Raw genomic sequence first — 23769 nt, 5'->3', positions numbered from 1 at the left:
GTGTGAACCCGGGAGGCGGAGCTTGCAGTGAGCCGAGATGGCACCACTGTACTCCAGCCTGGGCGACAGAGCGAGACTCCATTTCAAAAAGAAAAAAAAAAATTAGGATATTAAACAGAAATCTTTTACGTGAACAAAATAACAAGAACCAAAACCTTCTGGAAAATATAACCAGAGCAACACAAACAAATGATTCAGACAGTGGGTGTCTTTGACACGGTGTGGCGGCTTCTTTGGGCTGAGACCCCAGGGAGTTCATCCTCAGGGCAGAAAATCAAGAGGGGGTGGGTCAACCTAGACACCTGGGGCCTCCTCCCTCCTCCCTCTCCAGGTCAGAGGCTGACTTCTCAAGACCGACTGGCACACACCTGACAGTCCAGCATCACCAGCCAGGCATGGGGCTCTCTCCTTGTTTCTTGTTAGATTGTGTGCCAGGGACAAAATACCGTAATCAAGCACCATGATGGCATACCGTCCACAATCTGTCCCCCATCATTCTGCCTGGGAAATTCTTGCCAACTCTGCTAGTTCTCTCCTTCCAACTTGGCTACTGTGTGTGTGTGTGTGTGTGTGTGTGTGTGTGTGTGTGTGTTCCTGTGTGCATGCGTGCCTGGTGCGTATGTGTATTTTCATAAACTGGCACATATACAAAGTAGTCAAGATGTACCCTGAAAGAGAATGGCTGCTTGGCTCTGCAGGAGAGGATTTACGAGTTCTGCTAGACTTGCAGGGAGGAGAAGAGAAGGCCAAGAGTTTTGTTGGGGAATTTCTTTTTTCTTTCCTTTTTTTTTTTTTTTTTTTTGAGGTGTAGTCTCCCTCTGTCACCCAGGCTGGAGTGCAATGGCGCCATCTCAGCTCACTGCAACCTCTGCCTGCCAGGTTCAAGTGATTCTCCTGCCTCAGCTTCCCGAGTAGCTGGGACTGCAGGTGCCCACCACCACGCCTGGCTAATTTTTGTATTTTTAGTTGAGACGGGGTTTCACCATGTTGGCCAGGATGGTCTCAAACTCCCAAGCTCAGGTGATCTGCCCAGCTCAACCTCCCTAAATGCTGGGATTACAAGTGTGAGCCGCTGCCCCCGGCCTGATGAGGTTTCCTTTTAAGGGGTTTACGTGGAGAGGAGAATGGCGTTGTGAGAAGCAGTGGTTGGTTTTAGGGAGATATTAAGAAAGAGAAGGGGAAAGAGGTTATTAAAGCTTGCTTCTCCGTGCTTGTCTATTTTCTCTGTGGCATTTTTTGAGACACTGAAGTAAAGATCTGAATTCCTTTCACCTTTTAGTTTCCTTGGGAGTGACTCAAGCACTTGGACCAAGTGAGGTGCTTTAAAAAAAATACCGATTGCAATTTTCTCAGTATTATTGATCAATGTAGGCACAGGGGCTGGGTGAGGCAGTGAATGTGGGGGTGCCTGCCCTCCGGGCTGTGGGTGGGCTCCACAGGCTGCATGCTGAGTCTGTGGGGAGAGGCTGAGTTCGCATTCCAGCTGCTCTTCGGGCCTCTGAACCATTTCCTATAACACTTTTGACACCAAATGTTGACGGGTGTTTTCCCACACCAACCACTTCTCCAGCCCCGGCCGGTGCCCTTCAGTTCAGTTCAATTCACTTCAATTCTAACACGCAGCCTGCACAAGTTAACAGACGCTCTTCACTTCAGATGCCAGTCACAAATCTCAGCTTCTTGCACTTCGGACTCGTCAGCTCTGAATCAGGAATTCCCAAGACCCCCTCCTTAGTTTGATAATTTGCTAGAAGGGCTCATAGAACTCTGGAAAGTGCTTTCCTTACCATTACTGGTTCATTATAAAGGATACAGCTCATAAATGGTCAATGGAAGAGCTGCCCAGTGTGAGGAGGGGGAGGGGCATGGAGCTTCCATTCTCTCTCCAGGTGCAACGGAGCAATTCGACTACCCAGAAGCTCTCAGAACCCCAGGGTTTAGGGTTTCCATGGAGGTTCCATTATGTACTCATCAGTGATTAAATCACTAGCCACGGGTGATTAGCTCAATCCCCAGCCTCTCTTCCCTCCCTGGAGGGTGGGGAGTGGGGCCCAGGCTCCTATCTTCTAATTGCATGGGTGGTTCCTCTGGTCTTAAAGATATTTAGGGGACAACTGTCACCTCATTAGCATAAACCCAGGTAAGGTTGAAAGGGCTGAATCTTTTTTTTTTTTTTTTTGAGATGGAGTCTTCCTCTGTCACCCAGGCTGGAGTACAATGGTGCCATCTCGGCTCACTGAAACCTCTGCCTCCTGGGTTCAAGTGATCCTCCTATCTCAGCCTCCTGAGTAGCTGGGATTACAGGCTCCCACCATGATGCCTGGCTAATTTTCATATTTTTAGTAGAGATGGAGTTTTGCCATGCTGGCCAGGCTGGTCTCGAATTCCTGACCTCAAGTGATCCACCTGCCTTGGCCTCCCAAAGTGCTGGGATTACAGGCGGGAGACACCACGCCCAGTGGAAAGGGCTGATTCTGATAACAAAAGATACTTCTCTAACACCCTTCACTTAGGAAATTCCCAAGGGTTTTAGGAGCTTCACACCAGAAACTGAGGACAAAGACCAAATATACGTTTCTTAGTATATCACAATATCACATACCTAAGTGACTTCTCTCCAGAAAGTTCCCAAACCTTCTCACTTCTTTTTCTCATTTGTGCTTTGGGGACAATTAGTGTTATTAATATAATATTAATATTCCTTATTAAAAATAAATAATCTTTTTTTTGAGACAGAGTCTTGCTCTGTCACCAGGCTGGAGTGCAGTGGCACGATCTCCGCTTACTGCAACCTCCACCTCCCAGGTTCAATTGATTCTCCTGCCTCAGCCTGCCAAGTAGCTGGGACTACAGGCACCACACCCAGCTAATTTTTGTATTTTTAGTAGAGACTGGGTTTCACCATGTTGGCCAAGATGGTCTCCATCTCTTGACCTTGTGATCCACCCGTCTTGGCCTCCAAAGTGTTGGGATTACAGGTGTAAGCCACTGCGCCTGGCCAATAATTACTTTCTAATGGACTTTTCACCAACACATCACAGATTCTCAACTGAAACATCGGTCGTTCCTGGAGCAGTTAAAATGATGTCAAATGCACCAATTATTTATAGCAGTCCCAGTCTATTCCTGACCTCACCTGGTGTGAATGACAGCTCTTCCCTGCACAGCGGGGGCCGTCTCCTTGTGACCACGGTGATAGGTTCCACCTGAGCGGCTTCAACTAGGGAAACTCCAAACATTTAGTCTTGGTTAATTATTCTTCATCTCACCGTCTCGAACTTTCAAATACTAGAGATGCTGTACCAAAGGTGGCTCAAGGACAAGTGTGGTGCAGGACAGACGGTGGGACCTCTTGTAACAGAGGCCGTGTGGATGGCTGGAGACCTAGTGTGCTGGTGCAACGGTACTTGGCAGAGAAGACATTGACTTATGGTTGAGACTGAAGGAACTCTTGTTAATGTAGACATGGGAAGGCAATTAGAGGGAGCTATGGTTTTGAGAGAAGGGAGAGGGAGGACAGAGAGGGAACAGGGTGAGAAATGATGGATTTCTGACATTTCTGGGCCATGGAGCCTGGTGAATCCATAGCCCTTCTAGACCTCTTTGATCTCTCTGGTCCCTTCTCCTCCACACCATCTCCAATTTCAGGCTCTCACTGGGTCCTTTCAGAAAGAGAACTAAGAAACACTCCAGGAGCAGAGTGAGCCAGCGCAGAAGGAGTCAGAAATTCATCATCAAACAAAAGGACTAGAATACATTTGAATGAATAAAGAGGAAAACAAATCCATTTTTGTTCTGCTAGAATATTTGAAATTCAAAATAACTGGTGTTTATACAAATTTACAGCACTTATTGTACGTCTTAATCACCTATACCATTTGGAAAGCTGTGTGTTCTCTAACTAGAGGCAGGTCCAGAAGTAATTTACGATGAATCTGGCGTGCACTTCTCCCTCCATTCCCACACTCCCTGCTCAAATTGGGGAGCAAGTGACTGCACCTGCCTTCGACTCCATCTCTCACCCTGCCCATCTGCCTGTTGGAAACTGCTCCTGGGCTTGACCACACTTTTACAGGGTGGCCAAGGAAAGTCCTCGGGGGTAACAGGCCACAAAGACCCCTAGGTGATGTCAGTTGGGGGTGGGCTGGGTGTGGATCTGTGAAAGTTGTCAGAATCAATATAGAGTCACTTATGTCAAATCCTAATAAAATGAAGTCGAGAGGCAGTGAAGGGAAGCCCTCATGCATATTCGCCGTATAAGAAGAACTATCGCAAGAGACTGTCCCACGCCACAACCCTGCAGTTAAGCCTGCTTGTATGAGGACAGCTTTCCACTAACAGCCAGTCCTAATGGCAGCCTTGCAAGTAGACTTACGAAACCACAAGCTTGCAGTTGGGGCTGCTCCTGTGAAGACCCTCTCCTAGTACTGGCCAGTGCACACTTCGCCACTTGTGATAAGCCCTGTAACCAATAAACTTTTGTTTCAAAACCTGCACATACTTCTCCTTTTTGCCTTTTAAGGTTTCCCTTTGCCTTGGCCTCCCCAGATATGCCTGTGAGTAGTCATAGCATGCACATCTGGGTTATAACCCTTCTGTCTAATCCTGAATAAACTCATTTCTTTGGAGGGCCACTCTCTCTTATTTTAGATTGACATATCTGTTAAGCAAATAGGATTTTCCTTCTAACTCATATTTTTTATCCTTAAAAGCCAATTTATTTCTGTTATCATGGTGCCAAAATTTTTTATGGCTTCTTGTGGCAGCCACTGAAAGAAAATTTATTTTGAGTGTACTTGTCCTGGTTGGGAAATATATAAAAGTAAGACATTTTTTCCCCCAGTGAATTTATTTAATTTTCTCCAATACCCAAATGTTTCCAACTCATAGATGATTTCCAAAGATACCTGGTGATGTCCATCTTACTGCACACTGGAGACAGGAAGAAGATATTCAGAAAATAATTATATTTGAAATAACATTTCCTCAGTCAATAACTGTCTAGTCGTTGTCATCTCTTTTCCATATCACCTCTGGCCCTGTCGGCTTCCCTCTCCTTTTCTGTCTCATTGCTGGGGCTGCCTGCAGAGCCTGTCAATGCCCATGCTGTGTGAATGCGCAAAGACCGCCCACATGGGGTTGCCCCCAAGAGTCAAGTCCGCAATGACATTTGTAGTCATAGGGATAAGAAATGGTTTGAAAACTTTAGCATAAGGACAGTTAATTGATATGGCATTTCCCTAAGAACGCTTTTAGTTATAAAAGAATTAGAAACGTTTCTAGGTAAACGATTAGTCGAAATCACCTTGAAAAGAAGCCATCGAGTGTGAAAGTCAAAATCACAGGCTCTGGAGATAGACAGGACTGGGTCAAAGCCTGGCATTACCATTGCCCAGCTGAGTGACCCTTAGCAGGTGACACTACTGCACCAAACCTGTTTTTCATCTTCAGAAACAAAGGTAACGACTATAAACCTATTTCATATTGGCTGATGTGAGGATGAAATGAGATAATACATTGGGCTTCTGTGCCTGGTACACAGGAAGCACTCCACAGAAGTGAGGCGCAGTTGTTGTTACTTGGCTTTAAGGAAATACAAGCATGTTCTTTATTCCCCTGGTGAGACACATGTCACCAGAGATTCTCCTCCCATCCACTCGTGGTCTGGTGGAGGTGGACAACAGAAAGGCCAATATCATACACCCTGCAAGAGCCTTGCCCCCCAGCACCACCTTCCGATCAGATGGAACCTGTGGGCAACTGGCTCCTCAGCCCCTCAGAGACCAGGCCTGGATGTCCAAGGCTGAGCAAGCGAAGCTGCCTTCAGCCTAATGTGTCTACCACCCTAAAGATGCTCTCACAGGTTAAAGTGTTGTGAACCCCTGTCCAGGTGATCTTGGCCTGGACAGGGGATGGCCAATTCCTGGCTCTCTTCAGGTTGCCATTATGTATACAAATATATGCATATTTAGTTCAAAATTAAATGCATTCTTAGCTAATATACATATATTGTCTTAGTTCAGGCTGTTACAACAATTAGGCTGGGCAATTTATAAATAATATAAATTTATTTCTCACAGTTCTGGAGGCTGGGAAGTCCAAAGATCAAGGCACTGGCAGATTCCACTCTTTCAGGTGGCAGGCTGGGCATCTAACCTGGAGTTTCAGGCCCACTCCTTTGGCTTCCAGATGCATCTGCTTCTCTCTGGTGCCCATGTCTCCAAGATGTCCCCCGGAGAGGTCCTTCTAGCATCCACCTAGTCATGTCCCCCTACCATCCCACTTTCTACAACCCTTGCTGGCTTTCCCTTAAGCTTAGGGTGAGACATACCTGACATTCATGACTCAGCTGTGCTATTTCTTTCCATCTTCACTGCTGGCCTCTCCCCACCATGGACCCCCTTGTGGTGCCACAGAATGCCGTGACCACATGTTAACCCTGGGGAGCCTCAGGCCTCTCTGCCTCTCTTCCAGGGATGCTCTGCCTGAGTTGGACTGTCCTTCCCTTGCTGAGGCAGCTGGGGTCAGACGTCTTTCTCTGTGAAACCTTCTCAGCCTGCCCCACTCACCTTCTTCTATCTCCTTGGCTCTGTTCAGGTTGCCATTATGCATACAAATATATGCATATTTAGTTCAAAACTAAATATCTTCCTCGCTAAAATACCCACGATGACGCAGGCCAGGCTGTTACAACAACTAGGTTGGGCCACTTATAAATAGTAGAAATTTGTTTCTCACACTTCTGGAATCTGGGAAATCCAAGATCAGGGCACCGGCAGATTCCATGTCTGGTGAGGACTGCTCTCTGCTTCAAAGATGGAGTCTTGTTGCTGCATCCTCACATGATGGAAAGTGGAAAGGCAAAAAGGATGAAGAGATGAACTCACTCCTTGAGCCCTTTTAGAAGGCCCTAGTCTCATCCATGAAGGCCGAGTCTAATTGGTATGGTTTGGCTGTGTCCCCACCCAAATCTCATCTTGAATTGTAGCTCCCATAATCCTCATGTGTTGTGGGAGAAACCCAGTGCGAGGTCATTGAATCATGGGGACAGGTCTTTCCAGTGCTGTTCTCATGAGAGTGAATAAGTCTCGTGAGATTTGATGATTTTATAAAGGGCAGTTCCCTGCACAAGCTCTCTTGCCTGCTGCTATGTAAGACGTGCTTTTGCTCCTCCTTCACCTTCTGCCATGACTGCAAGGCCTCCCCAGCCATGTGGAACTGTGAGTCCATTAAACCTCTTTCCTTTATAAATTACCTAGTCTCAGGTAGGTCTTTATAGCAGCATGAGATTGGACTAATACACTAATCATCTTCCAGTGCTCCCACTTCTTAATACCATCATCCTGGGCTTTAAGATCCAACATATGAATTTTGTAGGGACACATACATTTGAATCATGGCACACATCTATACAAAATGTGTATTTACATACATACGTAAGCACATATATACACATATGCATGCATGTATATATGTCTACATTTATATATATGTACTGTGAGCTACATGCAGGTGAAAATGTTGTTTTGTTCACCTTTATTTAGTCTGGTAGGATTTATCTATATGGAATATATAAACGAATATTAATTACATATTTTTCAAATAAAAATGTATGAAAATATAAGCATATTAAGATAAACATGTAATTTTGCCTAATGATATAAACATGGAAGTAGGATATACAAACACAGATACATTGGTAAATAAGTATATTGACATATAAATACATACATGTAAGTATACTTTTTCCACATCGAAAACTGAACTTGTCCCAAATCAGAAAGGGAAAGGTTTGAAATGCTAGCTCTCTCTCTATAATATATATAATCCAGATTTTCATGTATACATCTATCTGCCTCTGAAATCTCTGTTTAGTTCTATTAATCCATGTCCTTTCTTGTTCCAATTTTATAGTATTTTAATTATTATTTTATACTGTGTTTTGATACTTGATAAGGTAATTTCCTTCTCATTATTTTTGTTTTTAAAATTTCATTGCCATTTTTGCATATTTTCTTTTCCGTTTGAACTTGAGAATCAACTAATCACTTATAATACATTATTTTTAACTTATTTTTATTATTTTAAATTATTTTTAATTTATTTATTTTTAAATTTTTATTTATGTGTTTATTTACTTTTTAATAGAACCACCAAGTCCAATACAATACATTTTGGCAGGAGTTTTCATTGGGATTACATTGAATTTATAGATTGGAGTAAAATCAATGTCTTTCTGATAAAAAAAAAAACTCCTATCCCGAAATATCCTGTTTCTCTCTTTAGGTTTTTAGCTTTTGATTAGGTGTTACAGAAGATTTCTTTATATATGTATAGTGCATTACTTGGTAGATGTAATTTAATGTGTTTTATAATTCTTGTTATTGTGAATGGGATAGTTTTTCGAAAATAAAACTTCTTATAGTGGAAAGTTTCAAAAGCATATGCAACTTGTAGGAGGGGAATGAGGAATCCTTGTGTTCCCCAAACCAAGCTGACTCATGCCCACTCTTCCTTTCTCCCTGCTCCACATAATCCTTTCTACCTCCCCACTTATTTTGAAGCAAATCCTGGTTTTAACATTATTTCTACCATGGGCTCCTTCATGTTAATTTTGGGCCTGAAAACTTACTTAGCTTTCTTATTTGTTTTAATAACATATTGTTAATTTAACGTGCTTTTTCAGGTAGCGACACTTTTGACATGAACTCTGCAGTCCTCAACATGGTATGTAACACAAGGTAGGTCCTTAATACTTGCCTTTGGTTGGTTCGAAACTAAGTGTGTGACCGTCATGATGACATCTCTCAGTTTGCTGTCATGTGGCACCACTGGGTCATCCTTCCCATCCCACGACAGTCCTTAGACTCAAGTTCAGGTTTAGTTAGTCTACGCTAGCCCCCTGTGCTGTTTACCATTCCACTGACAATGCATTTCTTGGCTACTGGGAAAAGACATCCTGCAGTGGGAACCAATCTCCCCCTCTCCCTGCCTAGTCCTGGGTCTCAGTTTGCAGAGGCTCTGCCTTGGGCTCATTCTCTCCAGAGCGGCAGCAGCCGCAGATAAAAGTGGGGCAAGGTTCACCTGAGCACAAAGCAGAGCCTGGCCTGGCTAATAATTTATGTAGAGTTTCTATTGCTCAGAACCTGAATCCATTATTCAACTTTAAAACAGGAATAAAATATGCAAATGCAGCAGGCAGAAGTGCACACACAGCACACACCATGCTTCAGCCTTGGCAATTGCTGGGCCCACTGGAGTTTCAGAGAGAAACACTTCATTTCCTCCGCCTGTCAGTGTGTGGAAAGAGATAGAAACTTCAGCCATGGCACAAGAGCACCGGGCCACTGTTTATCTTCAGACCTGGCCTTGGGAGACATCTTTAGTGGCCCCTGCATTCCTACTGTCCTGCAACAAAAGAGTTAATGCCTGGTACTATTCCCAAGACTCACAATTTTCTGCTTTTGGCTCCAGGCAACACACATTTATTTTCAGCATTAACTGGAGCTTAACCCCAATGTTAAAAATTAGAATCTGCAGAAGTTAAAATTGGCCACTTAAGGCAAATTTTCTCTCCCTCTCTCTGAAAGTATGAATTACTGCTTCTACTGGCTGGGTAAGATGAACTTGATATAATAGCCCCAATCTTGTTTGTTCCAATAGAATATTTCATACGGTAGAAGAAGGCTAAATTATGTGTTTTGAAATTCCCTGAAGCTGCAATTCAAGAAGTGTGTAATTAAGCCCTGGCATTATTAAGGAGTTGAAAATATTTTTCTTCCAACTTTCCTGTGGTTTAAAAACTATTCAGGCTTTGGATTTTTGTGGTAGCAGACTAGGTGACACATTCTAAGAACTACTGTTAAATGGTGAACGAAAATCAACGCATGTGGCCCTCCTTCTGGGGGTAAAAAGACTTTCTCACAGCTTCTCATTGGCAGCAGGCATAGCTATTCCCTTCTTGGAGGCGGCCCTTAGAATCTGTGACAGGTGCCACACTTTTCATCTACAGTGTCTGGAAAAGATACGGTTCAGCCTTCAGATCCCTTTCTGGCAGGGTTGACAAGAGTGGCCCATGGCAGTCATCAAGTTCATTGCTTCAGTGAGATCCGTACCTCCTTGAGAACTGCTTATGCTTCTCTAAAGAGATAACTTCACTAAAAGGTGAAGACTTTTAAGAAGAAAACCACATAAAAAAGGATCTATTCTTGCATTGCTTAGATGTTGTCTTCTGTCCTTAGGGCTGTTATAACAAATTGTCAAAAACACGATGGCTTAAAAACAACAGAGTTTTATTATTTCACAATTCTGTAGGTCGAAGTCTGAAATCAAGAGTGAGCAGGGCCACATGGGCCCCTTCTGAAGGCCCCAAGGACAGTCCCCCTTTTCCTCTTCCAGCGTCTGGCAGTCCTAGGCCTTCTTTGATTTATGGCAGCCTCACTTTCATCTGTGCCTGTGACTCACATAGCCCTCCTCTCTGTGTCTCTGACTTTCTCTTCTCTTAAAAGAACACCTTGGCTGGGCGTGATGGCACACGCCTGTAATCCCAGCACTTTGGGAGCCTGAGGCGGGTGGATCACCTGAGGTCAGGAGTTTGAGACTAGCCTAACATGGTGAAACACTGTTTCTACTAAACACAAAAAAATTAGCTGGGCGTGGTGGCACATGCCTGTAATCCAAGCTACTTGGGAGGCTAAGACAGGAGAATCGCTTGTACCTGGGAAGGCAGAGGTTGCGGTAAGCCTAGATTGCAACATTGTACTCCAGCCTGGGCAACAATAGTGAAACTCCATCTCAAAAAAAAAAAAAAAAAAAAAAAAAAAAAAAAATCCCCAAAAAACCCCACACCTGCTGTTGGGTTTAGGGCCTCTCCTCAATACAGAGTGCACTCATCTTGAGATAACTTAATGATATCTGCTGATAAAGATCCTTTTTCCCATGAGGTCACATTCACCAGTACTGAAGATTAGGACATGAATGTATATTTTAGAGTCACAATTTAACAGCCTATAGACGTATATTTTAAAAATCCGGATGATTACCTAAGGGATTGATAACAATAGTTATCTATTTGGGGAGAGGGAGGAAAGAGGATAAGGCAGCAGGGGAGGAAGGGAGAATTTTGCTTCTATTTCATTCTTAAACAATTTAAAGTTTTGAGTCTGGTAAATCTGTCACTTAGTAAATAATTAAACAAGTCTATCTAATTTAAAAGATATATTTTTGCTTTTGATTTCTTTTGGGGGACAGAGTCTTGCTCTGTTGCCCAGGCTGGCATGCAATGGTGTGATCTCAGCTCACTGCAACCTCTACCTCCTGGGTTCAAGCGATTCTTCTGCCTGAACCTCCTGAGTAGCTGGGATTACAGGCACCTGCCACCAGGCCCAGCTAATTTTTTGTATTTTTAGTAGAGACAGGGTTTCACCATGTTGGCCAGGCTGGTCTTGAACTCCTGACCTCAGGTGATCCACCCGCCTCGGCCTCCCAAAGTGCTAGGATTATAAGCATGAGACATGGCGTGGGGCCCAGTTTCAATCTTTAACCAATGAAAACCTAAACACAAAACAAGAATTCTTAACCAATCATGATGAAACACAGTAACTTTTTTTTTTAATAAAAGGAAGGAGAAAGTGTTGAAAATTGACATCTATGTTTACATATCACAGCAACACAAAGTGCCAGCAAAAAAAAAAGAAAAGAAAAAAATAAGTATGTTGACGCCATGAGGTTTGCTCTGCTTCCCACTGTCATTTATTCAGTACGTGTGTCACTAGATGCAGGACTTGCTCTAGAAGTAGGAGGAAGTCAATGGCACTGTGAGAAACATGAATGACCAAGGGACTCTGTCACGTCCTTTCTTACTCATGTGACTTCCTTATGTGAAAGGAAAATAAATCCTGGGGCCTCCAAATCACTAAGCTAAAGGGAAAACTCCAGCTGGATCTGCTTAGGGCAAACCTGCCTCCCATTGTATTCAAAGTCATCCCACTCTTCACTGAGATAAATGCGTATCTGATGGCCTCCTTTGGAAAGGCTCATCAGAAACTCAGAAGAATGCAACCATTCGTCTCTTATCTACCTACGACCTGGAATTTCAGTATCAGACCAATGTTTATCTTGCGTATATTGATTGATGTCTCATGTCTCTGTAGAGACTACAAGGACAGTTTGTTGTTGAAATAATTCATTGTACTGAGCTTCACTTGAAATGCTTAAATACCTTGAAAGCATTTCAATTTTTGCCTTTACTCAAAATAAGTGCTGGTTACTTTCTAATGAATGCAAATCCCAGTATGTGAAAAGTGTAGGTTAGGACAGTAAAAGAGGAGGTGACACCATTTTAATGGTTTCTCAGAAGCTCTGCTCCGATGACCTTGGGCGCATGTCATCAGTACCACCTGACGTTATGTCACAGGTGCATGTCCTTAACTTTGGCAAAACAAACTTCCTAAATTGAGATCTGTCTCAGATATTTAGGCTTCACAGCTATGCCAGCTAACCCCTTATGCTGAAAATGAGGACTTAGAAGGAAAGGGCAAGAGAGCCAAACTTGCTTTTTCCTTTTTTTTTTTTTTAAAGTCTTTCCTTATTAATCAATAAGCCAAAAGTAGAGGTTGTTAGTAGAAAATGCATGCACCAAGAAGTGAAATAAAAGCTGTTGAGTTCATGTGTTATAGTGTTTCCAATGTTCTGCTAAGAATGAAATATATATGCATGTACAAGCCACAGAATACAAATTGTGTAATTTTAGTGATGCTGCATATGAGTTAAATGTACTTATGTTTGCATTAAAAAGCGAAATTGCACAATTTGAAGAGTAATGGTAAAATTCATGCTAGTGATTTAAAACTGTATTCTTTCTTTACTCAAAACGACCTCCATTAGCAAATTAAAAACACCATGACAAATTGAGAGACTGTAGAAAAAGGGAAAAACCTTATCTTTTATTACATTCCATGGCACGTTTCTCCTGCTTTTTGAATGAGAGAGCACTTACAGTTTCATTTTGCATTTGGCTGCAAAAACTGCGCACTGCCCCCTGCAGGGAGCTGTATCACGGTGTTCTGATCAGCCTCTGGGGCAGTGGCCTCCTCTGGTCCAATCAGCTTGTGGGCTGAGGATCACGTGATATGAAATATGGCCACCCCTGCATGAACTTGGGGCAACTGCCCTGGGTAGGTGCCGGTACAAGGAAAGGCAATCCTTCAAGCAATAATCTTATGGCAGTCTCCCTCACCTCTCTTCACCCCTGGGTATTTTTGGCATTGCTGAGTTTTAAATGACGGGGTGTGATGTTTCCTCAGCCTATTACACTTCATTGTGTCATTTTTTTAACTGCTTCTGGGAAACTATTAAAATGGTGTTACCTCCCCTTTTATTGGCCTAAACCACACTTTTCACATACTGGGCTTTTCATTCATTAGAAAGTAACTACTTATTTTGAGTAAAGGCAAAAATGGAAATGGTTTCAAGGTATTTAAGCATTTCAAGTGAAGCTCAGCGCAGTGAATTATTTCAACAACAAAATTTCCATGTAGTCTCTTGGAAGAAAAATGTATCTTAACGAAATTTTAGGACTTCCCATTTTGTTTTGTTTTGTCTTGGCTTATTAGTTATTTAAATGTCCGGATCTGTGAAATAACATCGTTTCTTTTAAAAGACAGCAGGTTCTGAATTTAGCACTTCCTGAGCAAAAAGAACTAAGGTTGCAGAAAGCTTCTCTTTCTGGCTTTCTGGTATTGTTGCTGGCAATGCTGCCCTTCCTGGGAGGTCTCCACCATCCACATTAGCCTGCATGTCTCTGTCCTTTTGCTTCGTTTCCCACCTGCACCCACCTGCCCACCACACTCGCACACTTCCCTTGCCCAACCAGAATTGCCATCAGGGGCTATTGGTCCAATCCCAAATGGTAGTAACAGAATCAAAAAGCCCAAGTTTGAAGGGAATTGCTCCTTCCGTGAAGTCCCCTGGGAACAAATTTTCTGGAAGACTCACCATCCGAGGCTACACAGCTCAGGACAACCCCTGTTCTTTTAAGGGAAAAGTGAAAGCCTGGACTTGTAGGTTTTCCCCACCAGTTTTCACATGGAGCTGATATCGGCATCTCTGCGAGACCAGGAGGAGATAGAGTGACCTCTCTGAAACTCCGAAGTTTACTTTCCCTGCATTTTCATGACTTGTTCTCAGCTCTTTGAACTGCATCCAAGTGCCTAGTTCATGATGCCATAATTGCTCACCGGGGTCAAGGGCAGAGCTCTGATTTCATATTGTAAAATTCAGTGCACCTGGGTACCACATAATAGCTCTACTAAGACATGTGTGCATTACATCAGCTATGATTCATTCCTGTGATCTGGTTTAGGCCACAATCTGATAACACAAACCAATTACTTAAACTGTTAGAAGATGCTTAACTGGAAAAAACATATCTTTAGTTTTCCTTCCAACTTTAGTCTAAACCACACATATATATATATATATATATATGGTTTATATATATATATATGTTCATATTCCATATGTATATATTCCAAATACTCTACATGACTTTTAAACAACAACAAAACTCGGGGGAATAGGATCTAAAATGTATTTCCCAGGCCTGGCTTGGATGGGCTTCAGGGTCATTAACAAGCTGTGCCAAGCAGCATATGAAATCAGTGAGATAAGCTTTGATGCATATTAGCTGTGGGACTTTAAGCAAATGACTCATACTCTCTGAGGTAAAGATTTCTTATCTGTGAAATAGGGATAGCAAGGCCTACCCCTAAGGACTGTTGGGATTAAATTAAATAATAAAAGCTCCTTAGTCAGTACTCAATATAGGTTCAGTACATATTGGTCTTTTTCTCCTTTCCAACCATGGAAAATACCTACATGCTGGGCAAACTAGGTTTCTCCTGGCCATGCCAGGGGACCTCTCACTGTGCTGCAGCCGAGGCTTCATTGGGATTGGCTCCTCTGGGTCTTTAGGGGCATATCTTAATTGATATCAACCAATCACAGTTATCCTGTGTTAGGGCAACAAACTGCTAGTCAAAGCTGCAGCCTGGTGGCAGGGAGTGAGTTAGGGGTGATCCAGGCAGTGCAAAGCTCAGCCATTTTTTTTTTTCCATTTGGAAGTGAGCAAAGAAGCTGTGGCTCTGGTTACTGTGGAGGCCTACTGGAGGACAAAGCCAGGGACAGAAAAGGGTGGAACAAAGAATCTCCAACAGACAGGCGGGGGCTCTGTTTGAGCAAAGTCTTAACGAGGCTCTTCTTTTATAGGACTATTTGCCATCCTCAAATACACCAGCTACCACTCTGGGCACCCATAAGGACGGGATGTCACTCATCTCTGGGTTTTTGATCCAGAGCTGCAAGCGGGCAAGAGTGGAGGTGAATCACATAGGACCCATTCTAGCACTTCCACCAGTTGAGCCTTTTCGAATGGATTTTAAGATCACATCCTTCACACTAGCTGCATGGGCGGAGCTTCTGCTGTTAGACACAACGCAATGGAATATGGCTGACACGGTTTAGCTCTGTCTCCCCACTCAAATCTCATCTTGAATTGTAACCCCCACGTATTGAGGGAGGGACCTGTAATCTCCATGAGTGGAGAGAGGGAAGTGATTGTATTACAGGCGTGGTTTCCCCCATGCTGTTCTCCTGATAGTGAGTGAATTCTCATGAGATCTGATGTTTTTATAAATGATAGTTTTTCCTGCTGTCTTTCCCTGTCTCTTTCTCCACCCTTCTCCTGTCTCCTCTCTCCTCTTTCTCTCCTCTAGCCTCCTCTCTCTCTCTCTCTCTCTCACCTGCTGCCATGTAAGATGTGCCTGCTTCCCCTTCTGCAATGATTGTAAGTTTCCTGAGGCCTCTTCAGCGGAACTGGCTGAAATTACCCAGTCTTGGCAGTTCTTTTTTTTTTGAGATGGAGGCTCGCCTTGTCGCCCAGGCTGGAGTACAATGCCACGATCTCAGCTCACTACAACCTCCGCCTCCCAGGTTCAAAAGATTCTCCTGCCTCAGCCTCATGAGTAGCTGAGATTACAGGTGCCCACCACCATGCCCAGCTAATTTTTGTATTTTTAGTAAAGGCGGGGGTTTTACCATGTTGGCCAGGCTGGTCTCTAACTCCTGATCTCATGATCCGCCCTGGCAGTTCTTTATAGCAGTGTGAGAACAGACTAATTCAATGGTTATCTCTATTTTTATCTGCTGGTAGGAACCACAGGCAGAATGTTAAACCTCTGAGATCTCTCCAGACCATAAGAGTGGGTATAACACTTTCAGGATTGTGCCATTTAACCCAGTAATCTAACTTTTAGATACATCTCCTGAGACACAAGCCTAAGAAAGAAAAAGACTGTCTTTGTGAAAATGTTATTATAGCATTATCTATGTATATATTTTGATTAAAATTAGAAAAGCATTACACTTAGTTGTAAAAACTGACAATAGCAAAGGATTGAAAGTGAAATATTTTAGTTCATTCCTTCCACATGACCTCTCCATGGCCTCATGTCCCAGAGGTAACCACTGTTAACAGTGTTATTCTAAAAAAAATTATTTACATAAATGAATATATTGGAGACATTTGTGTAAAAGCTTTAATTTGTGTTTCAAAAATATTTAAGGGAGGCTGGGTGCAATGGCTCACGCTTTAATCCCAGCACTTTGGGAGGCCAAGGTGGGCAGATCATTTGAGGTCAGGAGTTTAAGACAGCCTGACCAACATGGTGAAATCCCATCTCTATTAAAAATATGAAAATTCGTTGGGCATGGTGGCAAGTGCCTGTAATCTCAGTTACTTGGGAGGCTGAGGCACAAGAATTGCTTCAACCCAAGAGGCAAAGGTTGCAGTGAGCCAAGATTGCACCACTGCACTCAAGCCTGGGTGGCAGAGTGAGACTCCACCTCAAAAAAAAAAAAAAAAAAAAAAAAAAAAAATTTGTAAGGGAATATCGAAATAAGGGATCCACTAAATTATACTGCAAGCAAAACAAAATAAAACCAACAAACCAACGAGCCCTAAAGCAGCCTAAGTGCCATCAGTCTGGAACAGGTTGATTAATTTGGTATCATCTAATAGAATGCTGTACATCCATGACAAGGAATGAAGATGACCTACATATATTTTAATAGAAATGTGTCTAAGATACACCCTATATGCCATTTAAGTGAAAAAGCAAGTTACAAATAATATGTACAGTACCATTCCTTTGCAGTACAATGGTATGAATTATACTATTCTATAGTTTTCATAAATCAAGACATTTTTTGATAAATGGAGATATGTTGGATATTACATACTAGTATTAATTGCTGATGTCAGAAGAAGCATGGAAAAAGGTTCTCTGGACTAAGCAATGCTCTGTGTTGCACAGCTGGTGGCTCAGTGATATGGCTGGGCTCTGTGTCCCCACCCAAATCTCATCTTGAATTGTAATCTCCACGTGTTGGAGGAGGGGCTTGGTGGGAGGTAATTGGATTATGGGAGTGGATTTTCCCTTTGCTGTTCTTGTGATAGTGAGTGAGTTCTCATGAGATCTGATGGTTTAAAACTGTTTGGCACTTCCCCCTGCATGCTGTCCCTCTCCTGCCACCATGTGAGACAGGGTTTGCTTCCTCTTTGCCTTCCGCCACGATTGTAAGTTTCCTCCCTCAGAGCCATAACTAATCCTCTTTTGTTTATAAATTATCCAGTCTCAGGTATGAGTTCTTTCTCACACTGCTATAAAGAACTCATACAATCAGGTTCCCTCCTTAGTCTGAGCAGCATGCTGCATACCTGATCTGGCTATCAAAATCTCTGTAAATGTCTTTAAATTTTATTGGGTCTAAGGATGCTGGAAGGGATCCAAATAATATTTGTCAGAATCCATCCTGATTCCTAAGAATAAACAATCAGTGACTACTGTTTACCAGAAGTAATAAAGAGAGAACTAATTAATAGCTTGGCAAAGCAATATTGTAGAGAAAATCACTAGTCAATTGTATTAGTCCATTTTCATGCTGCTGACGAAGACATACCTGAGACTGGGTAATTTATAAAGAAAAAGAAGCTTAATGGACTCGCAGTTCCACATAACTGGAAGGCCTCACAATCATGGCAGAAGGTGAAGGAGGAGCAAAGGCACGTCTTACATGGCAGTAGGCAAGAGAGAGATTGAGAACCAAGTTAAAGGGGAAACCTTTTAAATAACCATCAGATCTTGTGGAACTTATTCACTAACATGAGAACAGTATGGGGGAAACCGCCTCCATGATTCAAGTATCTCCCACCAGGTCCCTTCCACAACATGTGGGAATTATGGGAGCTGCAATTCAAGATGAGATTTGGGTAGGGACACAGCCAAACCACGTCGTCAATGAAACAAGCGACTTCAAAAGAAACCAGAGCAAATGTCTTTCGATGAAAAAAAGGAGATGTTACAAATTTTCTACCATGCATTCCTTAAAACATGCAGAAAGAAATCGCACCTGTGAAAGGCAAATGGGCAGAGAAAGAACAGCGAGATCAGGCAAGAATGTGAGAAGATGAAAAAAGCACAATAGCAGAATTTAAAAATCCCAGATGGAAGCAGCAACAACAGATTCGAGGCTGCAGAAAACCTGATCAGTGAAGTAGATGATGCATGTGAGAAACTCTTGTGCCTAAAAATAAAAGTCAAGGGTATGAAAAAGATGAGGAAGTGAAAATGATGGGAGGATAAAACACCCATAGTTTAAGGATGTGGCATGTACCTGTGAGAAAGTATAGAACACCTGGAAAAGAAAACTGAACAAATAGAAACTCTCTTGAGCTAAAGAAAGAGTTGGCCTTTGGGTTGAAAAGGTTCATTAAACAAAGTCCAATTAGTTAGAAGAGCAGGACACTGAGACTTAGCTTCATGACACTTGGATGTTTTAGGCACAAAGAAGGGACCCAGAGCAAATAGGAGCAGTAAGTCAACAAGAGCAACAACCGCAATAAAAACAAAAAGTCAGGTAACCCCAAACAACCCGTCAGGCCTGGCTTCAGACCTCCACAGAATAAAAATCCAGCAGGCAGTGGAGTCGTGTCCTCAGAATTCTGAGGGGAGGGATTTTTTGAAAATACTGAACAGAACTGACTACATAATTTGCAGAGCTTAGGCAGGCACAGGCTCAGCGGGCAGATCACCTGAGGTCAGGAGTTCAAGACCAGCCTGGCCAACATGGTGAAACCCCGTCTCTACTAAAAATACAAAGATTAGCCAGGTGTGGTGGCGCACTCCTGTAGTCCCAGCTACTCGAGAGGCTGAGGCAGGAGAATCGCTTGAACCCAGGAGATGCAGGTTGCAGTGAGGCGAGATCACACCACTGCACTTCAGCCTGGGTGACAGAGTGAGGCTTGGTCAAAAAACAAACAAACAAACAAAAAAGAAACCGTCTAGAGAATTTAAAAGTCAAAATACCTGGACAAGCAAGGTAAGAGAGCAGCTGAATATTAGAAATGTAGAGGAGAAAAGCTCTTTATTTCTTCATGTGTGCAAATTCCAAAGCCCCTCTTACCAATACAAATATTAGTCAAAAAAAAAAAAAAAAGAAAGAAAGAAAAGATAAACATCAGAAAAGAGGACTATGTAGCAAAATGGAGACAACAATGTTTCAGTGCCAGGCAGCAGAGAAAGGGAAGTCAATACTTTTCCTTTAAAGCAACTCAGAGAAGTTCTCTTATTTTCTCAACATCCCAGAAACATGCTTGCCTGTATGTTGTAAGTAATGACAGATATTGATGAGCCGAATTTTTGCATCCTGTCCAGAAATTGTCTGAGGAAGCACTCCAAGACATCTCCCCCTGTCAAAAGTTCTGGGACACACAGGTATTGCAGGGGCAGCATCTGCACTTTTGCTTGGAGGGACACTCAGACCTCATGATTCAGCAGATGCAGTGCTTAATTGGGAAGCCACCGTCTTCTTTTAGTAGAGCACTGAAAGAAGCCCATTTGCCCCACCTAGCTATCGATTGTGTTCCATCATGGAGCAAGCTAAACTGTCACGCCCAGCCTGCAGCGAGTATGTGATGGCTGAGAAGGGTGTTTTCAGAGCCCACCCCCACGCTGCTCACAAGCCCTCTTTGTGCATCTCCTTCCCCAATTCCAGAGGTGCAGCCTGCACCCGAAAAGCTGTTTTGCTCAATGTTATCTGTACATTCATTGTTTTTTCCAATCTCTCACCTCCGTAATTTTATTTCCACATCTGTAATCCACTTCGTCTTCTCAATTTAATGCACCAATTTTTTTTCATTTTTTTAAAAAAAAATTTTGGGGATGGGTCTTACTGTCACCCAGGCTGGAGTGCAGTGATGTGATCATAGCTTGTTGCAGCCTCAAACTCAAATGATCTTTCTGCCTTGTAGCTGGAACAAGAGGTGCACATCAACACATCCAGATAATTTTTAAATTTTGTGTAGAGACGAAATCTGGCTGTGTTGCTCCAGCTGGTCTTGAATTCCTGACTTTAAGCAGTCCTCCCACTTTGGCCTCCCAAAGTGCTGTGATTACAGGCATGAGTCACCGCATTCAGCCTGATGCACCAAAATTCTCCCCAAGCTTGAAACAACGGCTGTGCTTTGTAACCATGCTGGGTGGGGCCAGTCCCGGAAACGTCCCCTTCTGCGCCAGCCCGCCTCTTTAATGGCGAGTCATGGAAAAAAGTCAGTGCTGGGACATCTTTTCCAAAGGAAAAAGCCTCAACTTGAAGTTCCAGACTCTTATTTGTTTTTGGTTACAGGAAATTTCTACTTCTTTTCTAATTTCCCATCTGTTTGTCAACTGGTGCATTTTTTGCTAGCTCAGTGCCTTCCCACACGGGTTCTGAGAACTCTGGTCAGGTCCTACCTTCTTAGAGCTGCACAGCGCAGCAGGCCAGGCAGGGCACTGGAGGGCTTGGTCCTGCTCAGGTTCCGAGATGATACTGACCATGCTGGGGGGCGGGGGTGGGAAAAGAAAATCCCAGCACTGAACCCTTGCCCACCCTTCCTTCTTAGCCCAGCAGCTGGGTACCTGCTTGTTATAGTTTAGCTGTGTCCCCACCCAAATGTCATCTTGAATTCCTACACGTTATGGGAGGGACCCAGTGGGAGGTAATTGAATCATGGGGGCGGGTCTTTCCCTGCTGTTCTTGTGATAGTGAATAGTCTCATGAGATCTCACAGTTTTAAAAATGGGAGTTTCCCTGCATGAGTTCTCTCTTTGCCTGCTGCCATCTGTGTAAGATGTGACTGGCTCCTTCTTGCCTTCCAACATGATTGTGAGGCCTCCCTAGCAATGTGGAACTGTAAGTCCATTAAACATCGTTGTTTTGTAAACTGCCGGGTCTCAGATATGTCTTTATCAGCAGTGTGAAAACGGACTAATACACTTCTATTCCCACAAGGCTCGTTCAGGTCACCTCTCCCCTGAGCTTGTACTCTGACTTTCTGAATACCATTGTTTTGCCCCTGAATCTTGACCTCTGCTTTGACCCCAAACCCTCTTCTTTGGACTCCCCCAGAAAGACCTTTTGCCATCTTCTGTCCATGGATCCACTGTGAGCTTAACACACCCTAGGACGCTGCTCAAGCCAGCTTCCGAGGGTGCAAGTCCCTTACTCCAGTTTGGACTGGACATGGCTCTGTTCATTTTCCTGCCTTGCTGTGTTCTGAAGTCCCAGTGCCTTCTGGCCACACCTCCTCAGGTGTTCTCTGTGTCCTACCAGTGACACTGAGGCACAACCAGATGCCCTTTGAGAACCAAGGTTGGGTCATTCTGAAGACAGTCCATTGCCACTTCTTTCATGGATGTTTCTCTTTCTCTCTGACTTGCTTAATTCTCCAATTTCTAGGCCACCTGCTAGAATTTTCAGCAGGAAGTTAGGCTACTGCTCAAGGTGACCGGTCCCGAGGGACTTTTCTTTATCTCTCACATGGGACACCCCTTGCAGGGGGCCAAAAGTGGGTTCAAATCTTGCCTCTGCTAGTAGGAATGACCTTGGACAAGGTATAGAACCTCTCTGAGCCTCGGTTACCTCCTCCATAATAGGAAAATTACAACTTCTGGGTTATTGTGAGAATTAAATGGCGTTGAACATGTAAGAACACACAAAAGACTCAGTAAATGTTGCTTCTCTTTCCTTCCCTGCCATGCCCCAGGAGACTGCATCTGACTATTCAGACAGGGACCCAGAGATATCAGCCTCGATTTTTCAAACACAGTGTGAGTGATTTTGACGGGAAGGTGTTTTATAGTTGTGAAGTATTGCTATTTATACGGCAGGGATAATCACCTTAGTGAGTTTGGCAAATATTATTATGTTTGCCTTTTCTGAGACATACCATTCATGCTGCTGTGGGTAGTTTAAAGTAAAAAGTTACGTAGTTGAGAATTTTATGTAATCAGATTCAAGAAGAAAGCAAGCTTCTCTCTCACCTTTTATGCTATTTTAAATGAGATGTGAAGTTTATCTAGACAACTGATTGTGAAATATTTTGAAGTCAAAAAGATACAAAAATTGGTTACACTTAATGGGAGTAACCCATTGGATGGTCATGAAGGGGTAGGGACCACAGGGAGAACAGTATTTTTGAAATATCTTGGAGATGAAATCTGTGACCATCTAAACGCGAAACAAGGAGGGCAAGTAAAGATGAATTTGTGTCTCTGGGCTCTCAGCAGAATCAATCTAGACTCTAGCTGACAGTTCCTCACATCCTACAATTAGAAAACAACTTGCAAACTGCACAAATCATATTCTTGGAGTTAAATCAGGCCCTTGGATACTGACAATGTTTATGGGGATGCTACTGCCCTTGAACTAAAAGCTTCAAAGTGGTTTAAACACCAATTAGTCTTCCCTGCCCCACAGCTCTGAAGCTTTGCTCTGATTATATTTTGTAAGTTAAAAAAAAATTTTTTTTTAAAGAAGCCTAGGTCAAGCTTGCAAAGGCAAAGTTACTGACATAAAATGGGGCAAATAAATCCCTGCAGATTTGAAACAGCCCGAAAAGGGCAACAGCATTCACCAAGGCTCTAATCCCTGATTCATGCGACTCAAAGATAGAGGTAAACATCACAGGGCATTATGCACAGACACATTTTGGGACAGAGAAAACAGAGTATTGTCTGCACGGTCAAAGGTCAGTGAGAAAATCATTAGAACCGCAAACAGTCTTTTGTTGTTCTGGGCGCACTCTTTAAAAGATGATGAAATGTAGAGCAGGAGTCAATATGAAAGGACCGTGCCTGAGAATGCTCTTCAGATGATAGTCCTGAGAAGGTGGAAATGCCATCTTTGTACATGAAAACTAGAGGTCACTGAGACCTCCCTCAGGCAAATGATTCAGCCTGTTTTTTTTGTTGTTGTTGTTGAGATGGAGTCTAGCTCTATCGCCCAGGCTGGAGTGCAGTGGTGCGATCTCAGCTCACTACAACCTCCACCTCCCGGGTTCAAGTGATTCTCCTGCCTCAGCCTCCCGAGAGTAGCTGGGATTACAGGCACACGCGAACACGCCCGGCTAATTTTTGTATTTTCAGTAGAGATGGGGTTTCACCATGTTGGTCAGGCTGGTCTTGAACTCCTGACCTCAGATGATCCACCCGCCTCAGCCTCCCAAAGTGCTGGGATTATAGATGTGAGCCACCGTGCCCGGCCCTAGCCTAAGCTTTTTAGTAAACCATAAGAGGAATTGCACGAAGGCTTGGGATTGTTATGGTTTAGAATCTCTGAATGGGGTTCACTAAGCTGTGGGAAGTACTAGTCAGGATCTATGGGGTATTTAAA

At 43.3% G+C, this 23769-nt stretch overlaps 1 long non-coding RNA gene across 1 annotated transcript; it reads left to right on the top strand.

Moving 5' to 3' along the window:
• The first annotated feature begins 1004 nt into the window (after positions 1-1004).
• On the top strand, positions 1005-4496 carry LOC103876609. The gene is made up of 2 exons (XR_635907.3): positions 1005-2140; positions 3042-4496. It is a non-coding gene; the product is annotated as an uncharacterized LOC103876609 (long non-coding RNA).
• Positions 4497-23769: the final 19273 nt, after the last annotated feature.

The sequence above is a fragment of the Papio anubis genome, chromosome 10 (assembly GCF_008728515.1).
Source record: "Papio anubis isolate 15944 chromosome 10, Panubis1.0, whole genome shotgun sequence".
NCBI classification, from domain to species: Eukaryota; Metazoa; Chordata; class Mammalia; order Primates; family Cercopithecidae; genus Papio; species Papio anubis.
Note: the sequence above shows the minus strand (reverse complement) of the source record. Positions and strands in the feature narration are given on the sequence as shown.